Below are 13,983 nucleotides of genomic sequence, written 5' to 3' on the forward strand. Positions count from 1 at the left end.
CTCAGGTGGTGAGGCTCATACATAGTAAAAGTCCAAACAACAGGCGGTCAAATGTGCAAAACATCCTGGGGGAGTGAACAGGCTGAACCCATTTGCTACATATGTGGTTTGTTAACAAGTAGTGGATTTATAAATGTGCGCCAATTGAATGCTGCCTAAAAAGCCATACGGGCCCCTGTCATGTGGTATACCTGTCCTACCTATGCTGTTTATAGGTCCTGGGCAGTGTATGGTCTCATCACCCTGCCCTGAGATGGGGTTAGTCTGCACTTGTTTAGAAGTCATGGTATCAATGGAATTCAAATTTCCCCGACCATTTTATCTCTATTCCTCAGTGCGACAACGTAAGGGGCGTAGGGCATGCCCAGACTGTGTCCCATGTACACTTTGCCACTGGAACCAACAGGAACCCAACTGAAGAGACCCAACTAGGCTAAAACCAGTCTTTGGTTGCTTTTGTTCCGGTTCAGAGAGGACCTGGCTTGGCAGATCAGGCTGGACTTTTCTTATTGAAGCAGGATCAAGGCTGATTTGCATATGACTGGCTTTAATCTGAGGTGGCAAGGTGGGCAAAAAGTGTAGGACTAGGATATGGCCCTAGGTAATTACCAGTGGCTGAGATTAATTCAAGCATTCCATCCATCACTTTTTTGTAGTCCCCAATCTATTGATACAGCATTCGCCTGGGACAGGCGGTTGGGTGCCTATATGCAAAGTTTGGCATTTGGCATTTTCTTGTGTTGCAAATAGGTCTATTTCTGGTAGGTCCCACTACGAGTAATTCATTTCTGCTATCTGTTTTTTTTACCTTCCATTCGTGTGAGGTGCTTGATTGTCTGTCTAGCTGGTATGCCTCTATGCTGCGTACACCTGGCAGAAGTGTGGAAATCAGTGTGGTGTCAATGACGTGGGCTAAATTTGACTGCATGTTGACCTTTTCCATCCCTCTCTGTTGACGTAAAGCACTGTGGTTGGGTTTTCCACCTCTATTTACATTGGTTTCCCCCTGACCTGTGCCCAAAAGGCTTTCAATACAAAGAAAATAGTATTCAGTCTCAAACACATTTAACCTGTTTTACTGCCTTCCTTGGGTTCCACAGACCCCTGATGTTCAGAATTCCCATGTGTGCAGCCTAAACAGTATGGGACACATCTGTAGTAATGCACACAGAGACAGTTGGTTGTTTAATAAGACTGTGTATTTGTGATGTTCTCGAAGATCCACCATTGTATTCCTTTCTGCATCAACCACTCGGTCCAACTTCAGGTTGTTTGCAACCACTGGCACCAGAGACATTCGTGGATTGGTCTTAATTGGTCTTAATTGGAACCTGGCATGTAGAATTAGTAGGATGTGGAAGGCCATCATGCACATCAGTTCTCACTGTTAAAGGCATATTAGAGTTTTCTCTGTCAATGCCAGGATTCGCTTGGTTATCTGGAATGCTTAAACCTCAATGGAATTTAGTATTGCTCCCAAGAATGTCTTTTCTGTAGGTTTAGTGAAAAACCCTATTTGTGTGGAGTTTGCATTTCTATGTTTATGCCCTTTTGGCTTTGCATGAGCAAGTTTGCCTTTACCTGCCAATGGTCTAGGCAGGGGACACATGTAACCCCTGCCGCTTTAAATGCATTGCTACCTCTGTCAGACATTTGGTGAACAGTCTGGGTGCTGACTTTATCCAAAAGGTTAGCCGCCTAAACTGATGTGGGTACCTGGTTCAGGATGAATCTGAGGAGCGTCTTGTGACTACTGTTCACTGATGCCTGCAGGCAGGCATCCTTGAGGTCTAGATTGACCATATTAGTCCCCATTTCTCAATCATGAAATGATATCCCGTTTCTGCCCTTTGCTCCGACACCAGATTGCTCCTCTGCCTGCAAACAGTCCGTGGGGGACTGCAACACTGCACTCGGCGCCTGGGACTCCACTTCCCAGAGTCCCCGGGGCGCTTCACAGGCGCGTCATTCACCTGCGTCAGGAGGCGCTTTAAAGCCATTGTTGGGCTCCCGCAGCGCGGGTCCCATTTCTGCCCTTTGCTCCGACACCAGATTGCTCCTCTGCCTGCAAACAGTCCGTGGGGGACTGCAACGCTGCACTCGGCGCCCGGGACTCCACTTCCCAGAGTCCCCGGGGCGCTTCACAGGCGCGTCATTCATCAGCGCCAGGAGGCGCTTTAAAGCCATTGTTGGGCTCCCACAGCACGGGTCCTGTTTCTGCCCTTTGCTCCGACACCAGATTGCTCCTCTGCCTGCAAACAGTCCATGGGAGACTACAACGCTGCACTCGGGACTCCACTTCCCAGAGTCCCCGGGGAGCTTCACAGGCACGTCATTCATTCATCAGCGACAGAAGGCGCTTTAAAGCCATTGTTGGGCTCCCGCAGTGCGGGTCCCGTTTCTGCCCTTTGCTCTGACACCAGATTGCTCCTCTGCCTGCAAACAGTCCATGGGGGACTGCAACGCTGCACTCGCGCCCGGGAATCCACTTCCCAGAGTCCCTGGGGCGCTTCACAGACGCGTCATTCAGCAGCACCAGGAGGCACTTTAAAGCCATTGTTGGGCTTCCGCAGTGCGGGTCCCGTTTCTGCCCTTTGCTCCGACGCCAGATTGCACCTCTGCCTGCAAATAGTCCATGGGGGACTGCAACGCTGCACTCGGCGCCCGGGACTCCACTTCCCAGAGTCCCCAGGGCGCTTCACAGGCGCGTCATTCATCAGCGCCAGGAGGCGCTTTTAAGCCCTTGTTGCGCTCCCGCAGCGCGGGTCTCGTTTCTGCCCTTTGCTCCGACGTCAGATTACTCCTCTGCCTGCAAACAGTCCGTGGCGGACTGCAACGCTGCACTCGGCGCCCGGGACTCCACTTCCCAGAGTCCCCGGGGTGCTTCACAGGCGTGTCATTCATCAGCGCCAGGAGGCGCTTTAAAGCCATTGTTGGGCTCCCGCAGCGCAGGTCCCGTTTCTGCCCTTTGCTCCGATGCCAGATTGCTCCTCTGCCTGCAAACAGTCGGTGGGGGACTGCAACGCTGCACTCAGCGCCCGGGACTCCACTTCTCAAAGTCCCCAGGGCGCTTCTCAGGCGCGTCATTCATCAGCGCCAGGAGGCGCTTTGAAGCCATTGTTGAACTCCCGCAGCGCGGGTCCCGTTTCTGCCCTTTGCTCTGACACCAGATTGCTCCTCTGCCTGCAAACAGTCCGTGGGGGACTGCAAAGCTGCACTCGGCGCCCGGGACTCCACTTCCCAGAGTCCCCGGGGCGCTTCACAGCCGTGTCATTCATCAGCGTCAGGAGGCGCTTTAAAGCCATTGTTGGGCTCCCGCAGCGCGGGTCCCGTTTCTGCCCTTTGCTCCGACGCCAGATTGCTCCTCTGCCTGCAAACAGTCCGTGGGGGACTGCAATGCTGCACTTGGCGCCCGGGACTCCACTTCCCAGAGTGCCTGGGGCGCTTCACAGGCGCGTCATTCATCAGCGCCAGGAGGCGCTTTAAAGCCATTGTTGGGCTCCCGCAGCGCGGGTCCCGTTTCTGCCCTTTGCTCCGACACCAGATTGCACCTCTGCCTGCAAACAGTCCGTGGGGGGACTGCAACGCTGCACTCGGTGCCCGGGACTCCACTTCGCAGAGTCCTGGGGCGCTTCACAGGCGCGTCATTCATCAGCGCCAGGAGGGGCTTTAAAGCCATTGTTGGGCTCCCGCAGCACGAGTCCCGTTTCTGCCCTTTGCTCCTTACACCAGATTGCTCCTCTGCCTGCAAACAGTCCGTGGGAGACTGCAACGCTGTACTCGGCGCCCGGGACTCCACTTCCCAGAGTCCCCGGGGCGCTTCACAGGCTCGTCATTCATGAGCACCAGGAAACACTTTAAAGCCATTGTTGAGCTCCCGCAGCGCGGGTCCCGTTTCTGCCCTTTGCTATGACACCAGATTGCTCCACTGCCTGCAAACAGTCCGTGGGAGACTGCAACGCTGCACTCGGCGCCCGGGTCTCCACTTCCCAGAGTCCCCGGGGCGCTTCACAGGCGCGTCATTCATCAGCGCCAGGAGGCGCTTTAAAGCCATTGTTGGGCTCCCGTAGCACGGGTCCGTTTTCTGCCCTTTGCTCCGACACCAGATTGCTCCTCTGCCTGCAAACAGTCCGTGGGGGACTGCAATGCTGCACTCGGTGCCTGGGACTCCACTTCCCAGAGCCCCCGGGGCGCTTCACAGGCACGTCATTCATCAGCGCCAGTAGGCGCTTTAAAGCCATTGTTGGGCTCCCGCAGCGCGGGTCCTGTGTCTGCCCTTTGCTCCGACACCAGATTGCTCCTCTGCCTGCAAACAGTCCGTGGGGGACTGCAATGCTGCACTGGGCGCCCGGGACTCCACTTCCCAGAGTCCCCGGGGCGCTTTACAGGCGCGTCATTATCAGCGCCAGGAGGCGCTTTAAAGCCATTGTTGCGCTCCTGCAGCACGGGTCCCGTTTCTGCCCTTTGATCCGACACCAGATTGCTCCTCTGCCTGCAAACAGTCCGTGGGGACTGCAACGCTGCACTCGGCGCCCGGAACTCCACTTCCCAGAGTCCCCGGGGCGCTTCACAGGTGCGTCATTCATCAGCGCCATGAGGCGCTTTAAAGCCATTGTTCGGCTCCCACAGGGCATGCCCGGGCGCTGCCCGGGCGAAGCCGGGGCCAAGGGCGGGCTCGTCCGCGCCCGTTGTAGCCAGGAGGAGGCAGGGCTGGGCCACCCACTTAACATCAGCATCTTCGTGTCCCCAAAGACTTTGTTAGTGACTTTGAACATCAAGTTGCATAGTACTGTTCTGGTATTTGTTTATTTTAACAACTGTTCACATTAGTAACTGTTAATCATGAGCAAGGGCAGCTGTAAGGGGGCAGCGGGATCAGGGGTGGTAGGAACTCTTGATGCTTTCCTTATAAGGGCAGAATCGGTACTTAACCATGAGATAGAGCTCACCCAAAGGAGACTCTCGTTAGATTCTCGTTGTTTCTTCGATGGAGCCTCACTAACTGCCCTCTGTTAATATCAGAAGCAGCAGTAATAGTAGAAACATCGGATGTCCATGCTGAATCGATGCGGCAATCGGCAACTATCATCGGCTGAATTAGTAGATGATTTATCTAATACAGTTGGGGATACTGCCCCTACCCGCCCCTCCCCATCTAAAATTCTTACCCGCCAGCAACGGTTAACTCAGGCAAAGGAAGGGATGGTACCGTTACCGCTGTAGCTAAAACAAGGAAAGCGTGTGGCATGCCAGCTACCACTCACCAGGTCAGCAAAGTTGCAAAAACTAGAGGGACTTCCCGGGGTAAGAAAGGTTATGCGCATGAGGTTACCGTCCTAAGCACACCCAGCCCAATAGGTATTAGTTCACAGGCCTCCTCTGGGCAGGTGTTATCTGACCTGAGAGATCGAATTGTAGCTAAATTCGAAGAAAAACTATTGGCAATGCTTAAACCTATTTCGTCTAAACTCTCTGACATAGATTCTAGATTGTGTAAAATAGAGCATCAGCTTCTTCCTTCTAAACCTACTCCATCTTGTGGAAGGATTAGCGGTCCCACTGCCCTGACTGGGGAATCAGCTGTCGTGTCAAACCAGCCCCCAATTGTGGCTGGTGCAGGCTCCACTATTGTTGCTTAAGCTCCCTCAGTAACTAGTGGTAGTGGGCATGTTTTACAAGCTAATGAGAGGTTGAGGAATGACCCACGTGGGGTCACAAACAAAGGATTGGACCAGGGAGACCTTTATTGTCAAAATAGAGCCGACCGGCTCAACTTACCTCCTGATGCCACGCACCGTTATTTTGCCAAACGTACCCCCCTTGCAAACTGGAGTGGAGGAACATTGGGTTTCTCTTAGGAATCTCCACCATTTAAATATTTTAACAGGGTTGGGTAGTTGTTCATTCAAAGAATTTAAAATGACCCGTAGGATTGCCTGGATAGGGAATTACGCTAAAATCAGTAGAGGTGATTGCGTGGTATTGAATTTTGGGTCTCCGCAGATTGTAAAATTGATTCTAGTTAGGGCTGGAACTAGGCACCTAAGTGGGGATGGCATTAGCATTCTACCTCTAGGGTTCTATTATCGAAATATACCATCAATGGCAAGAGGAAGGGTTGAACGAACGGACAGAACATAAGCCCAGGGAATTTACGAGTATTCCGTACCTACCCATAACAGATTTGAGACAATTTCAAATCTGGAGGAGGTAGATTGACTGGGCCCATTAGCATCAACCAAAAACATCATATATAGCAGGTCTGTTCAAACCGAGGAAACCCTAGCATCAGGCACTTCCAACAGGGAGGGGGAAATACCTACCAAAATTTATGAGGGTACGAAGATACTTAGTTGAAATATCGCGGGGCTAAAGAATAAGTCTTATGATGTTAGATGGAGGGATTTCTTAAGTGAGTCTGATATTATGGGGGTTACAGGAAACATGGGATGACAATAATCTTTTTTGTCCGGATGGCTACACCACCTACTTCACACCAGCAATAGCCACCACTATGGGGAGGGCAGAGGGTGGGTTATTGACACTGATTTCCTTGAAAACTGCAGGTACTCAAACCAAATTGGAAAAAGGCTCACCCTATTGTTTGGCAGTACAGATTGCACTTACCAATGCTCGAACTCTCCTCATTGTTAATTTGTATAACTCTTTTGATAGAGCTTTTGTAAATGAACATTTGGTCAGTTTGCATTATTTCCTTGAACTTTATAATGAGAAAAACACCAATTTCTATTCGGTTATTGTTTTAGGTGATTTTAATGTACATTGTTGCAATGAAAACTGTTATGTTTGGGATAGCCTAGGCCCAGCAGATCAAGGAGAAACCCACTTTAAGCACTCAACGCAGGGAGTTTATCTGGAGGGACTGGTGGCAGAAAATGGTCTAATTTATCCAAACATATTTAATGGGGGTATAGCTGTTCCAACTTTCAAGGGCAAGGGCACGCGCTCAATTATTGATTATATCTTTATCAGTGCAGCGCTGTTCACCAGGGTTAGTGGCTACACTGCAATCTGGTCTACGTTTAGCGACCATAATCCGGTCATTTTGACTTTGGTGGATGATCTCAAGAAACCTGAGAACATCAATAGAACTGTGGGTTTATTAGACATACCGCCAACAGACCAGGCCCGCAGAATTAAATGGTACCTGGTGGTGCCACAGGATTTCCATGCCAATCTACTGATCAAGGCAGGTTGTGAGATGTCTATCTGTTTGAATGAAAGTTCTGGGGATGAGGATGTTCTTGTGGCTTATTCCAAAATTTGTGCCCAGATAGCCTCTGATCTCATACGGCCCTGTAGGGAGCAGGTAACAACAGGGGAGATATGGTTTGACCACAATTGTTCAGCAGCCCATCGGAAGCTGGTGGCTGCTTTGAAATCAAATCCACCAGTTAAGCCCAGTATAGCAGCACTAAAGAAAACTTACAAAGTTGCTCTAGCAAACCGTAAAAAGGAGATTAGAAATTATGCTTGGAAAGAGTTATTATCCATTGACGTCATCAAAAACAGCGGTCAATAAACCCTTTTTCCAAGACTCCTTTAACAATCACCTTGACTGTGGTATCCAGGAGCAGGCCTGCTGCAATCACTTTAAATCAGTGTATGAAGGTGAAGATACCCAATGCGGCGCTAACACCACTTTTCAGATTGAGGCTTATATTTTATCTTTTACAGAGCTAGAAGTAATAGAGGCCATAAACCAGATGACGAGCAATAAGGCCTCAGGACTGGACGGCGTCCCAGCCGATCTTTTTAAATCTGTTGTAAAGACGTGGTCTAAAATCCTGTATAATGTATTTAATAAGGCATGTAAATCTGGACTACCTAGTACATGGTCCAAGTCAGTTATAGTACCCATTTTCAAAAAGGGAAATAGAGGGGATCCCAGCTGTTATCTACCCATTTCCCTTATTGATTCTGCAGTTAAGGTACTTGGTAGGGTGGTACTTAATAAACTCATGGGTTGGCTAGCTGAAACTAAAACCCTTTCAGATCTGCAATTTGGATTTAGGAAAGGCAGGGGCACAACTGATCAATGCCTTAATTAACACCTTTTGATTGGGAAGTATACAATTGCCAAGAAGGGAACACTCTATCTGGCATTCATGGACCTTTCCTCGGCCTTCGACCGAGTGAATAGGTCCAAGCTATGGGTTATGCTCCTCAAACTAGGTGTGGATAAAAATATTGTGCACTTCCTTGCGGATCTACATAGGGATTTATCTGCCACCGTGAGATATGACCAAAAGGGCAACCGCACTGGAGGTATACGTATTGCCAATGGGGTTAGGCAGGGGTGTATCTTGGCCCCTTTACTCTTCACCCTTTATATTAATAATTTGAACTCAGTTCTAGGTGAAGTTTGTAAAGACATCCCGTGTGTAGGGAAACGCCTGATCCCGGCACTTCTCTTTGCGGATGATGCCGCCCTTTTAGCATGAACTGCTGTGGGGTTGCAACTTCTCTTAAATTCCTTTGCTGCTTTTATGAAATCTTTAGACCTCAGAGTCAACTTTTCTAAATCTCATATTATGATAACTGGCTGTAAAGTGAAAGGGGCTAAAACGTTCTACTGCGAGGGGAATGTGTTGTCCAGGGTCTCTACCTTTCCCTATTTAGGTATTATTTTTGACGACCAAGGTACATGGATACCACAAATACAAGCGAAAAGAAATGTTTTGGCCAGATCTACATCAGCTGTTTTGGTCTGTGCACGTAGACTGGGGGCAAGACCAATGCAAGCCCTCTGAAAAATATATGGAGCAAAATGTATCTCCCTCGCGATGTATGGCGCTGACATCTGGGGTATTAGGAATGCGAAGGTAATTCAAGTAGTTGAGAATACGTTTTTTAGAAACCTTTTATCTGTCCCACAATCCACATCTGGCTACATTGTTCATCAGGAGTGTGGAGCTGGTTTTGTGGAAGATTTATTAGCCATTGCACCTCTTTTAAAGTGGATTTCCCTTTGGTTAAATCCTGAACTAGAGCTGAACCGGGAAATCCTAAGAGATTGTCTAGCTCTTGATTATGTGAATCGTATCCCCAGGCTGAGTTATGTCCAAAAGTTGGCAGGGAAACTGGGCCGACCTGAAATATATACTACACCTGAAAACTTGGTGAAAGGGGATACAAAGTGGGTAAAAGATTCATATTTGTTAATGGTTGCTATGGCTAGAGAAGAAATTAAGTTGGTTAAACCGACTGTAATAGCTCACCAATTGTTAATAACATCCTGTGCAATTGAACCTTACCTGAATATTGTCACAAACCCCAATCACCTGTTTTTTATTGGATAGATTTAGGTTGAATCAACTTCATTTCCTCCACGATGAAACAACAGGGTTGGAAAAGGGTGGAGGATCTGGGGATATGTTATTGTGACAATGTTTCTGCCCAGGATACAATGCACTTTATCTTTTTTTGTGAGCACTTTCTTCAAATCCGGATCCGTTTTATTCTCCCAATTTTAAAAAACAAAGGTTTCTTGCAAGGCAAGCCAGCCCTCCTTTATTTGCAGATGCTATCGAATGTGTGGGAGACCTTTAGTATAGCTAGTTTTCTCACTGCAGCGGTCAGATTGAAGAGGAAAAATAAGACAAGTGTTACTCATTCTCATGCTCTAGCTTGAATCAATTAAATCTAATGATGTTCCAAATTGGAAATGCGTTTTTTAAGAAACTATTCAAAATGAATCGATTATTTGTATTAAATGCACCCAATACTTGTAAATTGTTAATGTTATTTATGGCTTTTACAATTTAATTGTATGTAATGTTTAGTACGCTTTTATGGTTTTAATCTTAACCGAATAAGGTACTTTTGACTGACTGACTGACTGACCCTCCTTTAGTGTTGTAATCTTGAACTTATGTGATTTGATGAACCTGATCAGAGCTGAAAGTCCAGAATAGATTTTAGAGTTTGGTCCAGTTTTGGTACTAGAAATAAAATAGACAGAGTACCCTCCCTGGTTGATCTCCTTCATTGGTACTTTTTCTATTGTTTGCTTTTAGAGTTTTTCCACTTCCTGCTGTAATCAAGCTAATTCTTCTTTTATATGAGCCTCCTTGTTGGTGGCCTTGGTAACAGTTCAACACAGTATGCATGTCATACAATGTTTCATTTTTACTTTTCGAAGAAGACTCATCAATCTCTGGAAAAACCCTCCTATTTTTCCCCCTACTGGTGCTGTGACTTGGGCGCCTTTGGCTTGAAAGTCACTTGCCCCCGAGACACTTTAGGGATCTGTCATCTCCTCTACCTTGAAGGAATGTTGTGGCATTGTGGAGAATTGCCATTGTGGGTGGGTAGGGGTCTCTGTTTTGCTTTGCAAAGGCTTCTTACAGTTGAAAGCTTCCTCTTCACACAGCTCTCCTTATCAGTGCAAACCCTCTCTTAATTGGACCGAGAAATAGTAAAGACCCCTAAGGCTTTTACCAATTCATTGTCCAAAGAGTGCCTTCCACTGGTGAGCCAAACTGAGGTTCTCTAGTGAAGGGTGTGTTTGTGACTGACGACTGCACCTACTGCTTGAATCTTGCTTGGACTGGTGCACGATGAATCAAAGCTAAAAGCACTGTCCGAGAATGATTTCATTAAACAAAAACTAAAGTCGGAGGTTCAAAGACCATCAGATACCACTGTGGTGTTATTCCCATGACCCACCAAGTAGCTCCCAGAAACCAAAGTTTTTGGTTTCCGGGAGAGTATGGTCACAACGCTGAAACTTAAAGGGTTTGCTGGAAGGGCACACCAAGAGTTGAGCTTGATGCCTAATTTGACTCAACACAGGAAATCTCATCAGGACATGGAAAGGATTTAAAGATTAACAGCTCTTTGTCATTTCTGTGGGTGGTGGGTCCATGTGTTGTTAGTTGGTGGAGTGATTTGTCAGCTTCAAATAATGACTACTCCATCCAAACTAGTTAAGCTGCTGCCAGCGGTCGATGTTCAACTTCTTAGAGGGACAAGTGGCATTCATCCACACAAGATTGAGCAATAACAGGTCTGTCATGGCCTTAGATGTCTGAGGTTGCACACATACTGCCCTGGATGGACCAGCATGTGTCTAATCTTCATCGGGAGGTGCCGGTTCACACGCTAAACACTGCTACTGATAAAGTTGGAGATAGCCATATTTCCCATGAAAGAGGAATTCCCAGCAGCTCAAGGTCTTAAGCTTGCATACTGCCCGTCGCTACTGCTGATTGGATGGTTTTGTGAGGTCTAGCTTCTGCGCCGCCAGGGTTAGCAATAGCTCTGATAGAGTACAGAGAAGACAGGCAATCTTTTTTTTAATGATTCTTTTTTTTTTAATTGTTGACATCTTCAATAGTTACAAGTACATATCAGATTTTGCAGTATCTATATGATACGAAGACAAGCAATCTTAACTATCTAGAGGAAGTAGAAGTTGTTGCATTATTCAAGTAAGTGAAACTGCGGAAGGATCATTAATGACAGAGCAGCCCATGCAAAAGACAATGCCAGTCCGAACCCGCAACGCAACCAGCCAAAGAACTCAGCCCTCACCTTGCACACAGGCTGGACCAGTGGTCAACAGCCGCTGAGTACTTGGGTGAAAACCAGGCGTGGGTCTGGCTCCTCCATCCCAGGAGGACCCTACCGACAAACAAAGGGAATGGGATGGGTGGCCAAAGTGTCTCAGAGAGGGGCACGTTGCAAGAGGCAGCCCTCCCGAGATTAAACACACATTCACCCAGCACGACCCCGGGATGGAACTGAAGCACAGTTACCCCCCTGGATGGGAACCCCTAAAGGCCCTGTTGCCTGAGGAGTGGTCCATCTCAGGTAGCAGGGCAGCCTGGATGAAAAAGAGTTGGGACCACAAGGAACCTCTACTCCTGTTGACAGAGATGGTGTGCCTCTCTAAGTCACTGAGAACTGAATAGAGGGGTGGGAGGGGAAGCTGCCACATCTACTTTGGTTTCAACATGTGCGCCCACAGTGGGAAGCAGGCGAGTCGCATTGATGGCGTGTGGTAATCTGGCTCTTCTCCCCTCTGTGTCTCCCACCAGGAAAGAGGGGCCCCCAGCCCACCTGCATGGCTCAGGGCTGCAGCCTAAGCTGGGAACTCCTATCGTGCAGGGGGTTTAGCCCTGGCTCTGGTTGACCCATGTGCATTGTGTATGGCCGATGTGAAGGTGCAGCGACCCTCCTTAGTTGCCATTTATTTGGTGACCCATATTTGTGAGGCCAGGCAGGTCCTGTCTGGGACAACAAGTGGTGGAGATGCCTGCCTCTGCTGCTGAGGGAACCGTTCACTCGCCTGCCTGCTGCGGCAGCAAAGTATGGCTCCTGGGCCGAGCACCTTTAAACACTTGTTAAATGGCTGAGGCTGACTTCCAGAGGGAAGGCCTGACAGCTGTGGGGCCATCTTGCTGCGTAGGTGGTGAATTAGCATTGTTGCCTTGCCTTTCTCCCACTTCACCTGCACCCGTAGGTGAGCAAATGTTGCCCATGACTCTTGGTGGTGAATCGCTTGGCTCGCATATCAATGAAAAATGCACCTAGCTGTGATTATTAGTGTAAATTGCAGGACACAGTGATTATCAACACTTCGAACGCACCTAGGTACGGCATGTTCCTCCTGGGGCCAGGTCACTCTGAGGGTCATTTGAAGGTCAATCACCCACGTGTGGCTGAGGCTGCCGCAGGAGGCTCCATAAGCTCAGGCTCTGGTTGCCTGTCGCAGGACCCCCCCCCCCCCTGATCATGGCAGGAGGTATGCCACAGGAGCATCTTCCCCACTAACCATTTCTTTTCACAGCTTGGGCACCTGGCTGTGTTCTGTGTGTGGCTATCTGTGGTGTCCCATGGCTAGCTGTGCGTACAGCCTGGAGCGCCCACTTCAGTCGGCGCCGGGAAGAACCGCTGTCCAATCACAGGTGCTGGTTTAAGCGCTGTACCCAGTGGGCTTTAGTCTCTGATCTGGGAAAGTGTGCACTGCCACCACCCCCATGCAAAAGAGGGGGAACCCTCTCTGCAGCACAGTGATTGGTTTCGGCTCACTCATGCTTAAGCATCCACCTACGACTTAAGATCAGATGTGGTGACCCATTAACATTTAGTAAAGGAAATAAACCTAGATTCCCCGAGTAAGGGCTTGCGAGGAGCCCAGTACCAGATCCCCGCCTGGCGGGGGGCATGGAAAACAGCACATACAAAAGCCCAACTCCCTGACATTGCTCAAAGGGTTCAAGACCGCCTAATAATGGCTCACTCTGCCTGTGTTAGGCTTTTAAGGGTCCTGGGAGTGTTTTTTTGCCCTAATTATACTCGACTGAGTATGATCTGGATCAAACCAGTTTGCTCTCAGATGGGAACTAGGAGACTATCTGATGCCTTAAGAATTCTAAGAACAGATCCTAGTTAATTGTTTGTCTGTGCAGTAGCCAAATTCCTGGGAAGAGCGTGGCTCCTAAGTTGTAGAGCGATGGCAACACACTCTTAATTTCCTTAGCCTATTCAGCTTCAAAAGCTCCTATGGAAGTAACTAGTATCACTTACTGTGCTCTATATACCAACCCACAGAAGTTGGGATCTCGATTGTATGATGGTACCACGCATGCCTGAGCCACGTGGTCTCAATCCCGACCGTGTCTTTACCATGCGTACCTTTACCATACAATTTTGTTTTAAAGACATGAATGGTAAATGGACGTGTGGTAAAGATCACATCCCTGCCCCAAAAAATTGTCCCTTTTCCGTGCCCCGCCCTAAAAATTGACCACAATCCCTAAGAACTACCCTAACCCCAATCACCCCCAGCCCAGAGCCCTAACAACTGTCCTCTACACCTGTAAACTACCCAGACCCAGCCCGGCCTCCAGCCCTGAGGCCTAAAACTGTCTGTTTCTTTTCTTTTTATTTTAGGTTGGGTGATGAGACCACAATAGGGTGATCAACCCTTGGGTACTATCAACCTTTGTTTCA

At 48.6% G+C, this 13,983-nt stretch overlaps 1 protein-coding gene and 1 pseudogene across 2 annotated transcripts in view; one reads left to right on the plus strand and one right to left on the minus strand.

Moving 5' to 3' along the window:
* CNOT6L (CCR4-NOT transcription complex subunit 6 like) overlaps positions 1-13,983 on the minus strand; it is a 931,406-nt gene that overhangs the window by 445,689 nt on the left and 471,734 nt on the right. The window lies entirely within an intron of this gene.
* On the plus strand, positions 12,510-12,663 carry LOC144820931 (5.8S ribosomal RNA; annotated as a pseudogene).

The sequence above is a fragment of the Lissotriton helveticus genome, chromosome 2_1 (genome assembly GCF_964261635.1).
Source record: "Lissotriton helveticus chromosome 2_1, aLisHel1.1, whole genome shotgun sequence".
NCBI lineage: Eukaryota > Metazoa > Chordata > Amphibia > Caudata > Salamandridae > Lissotriton > Lissotriton helveticus.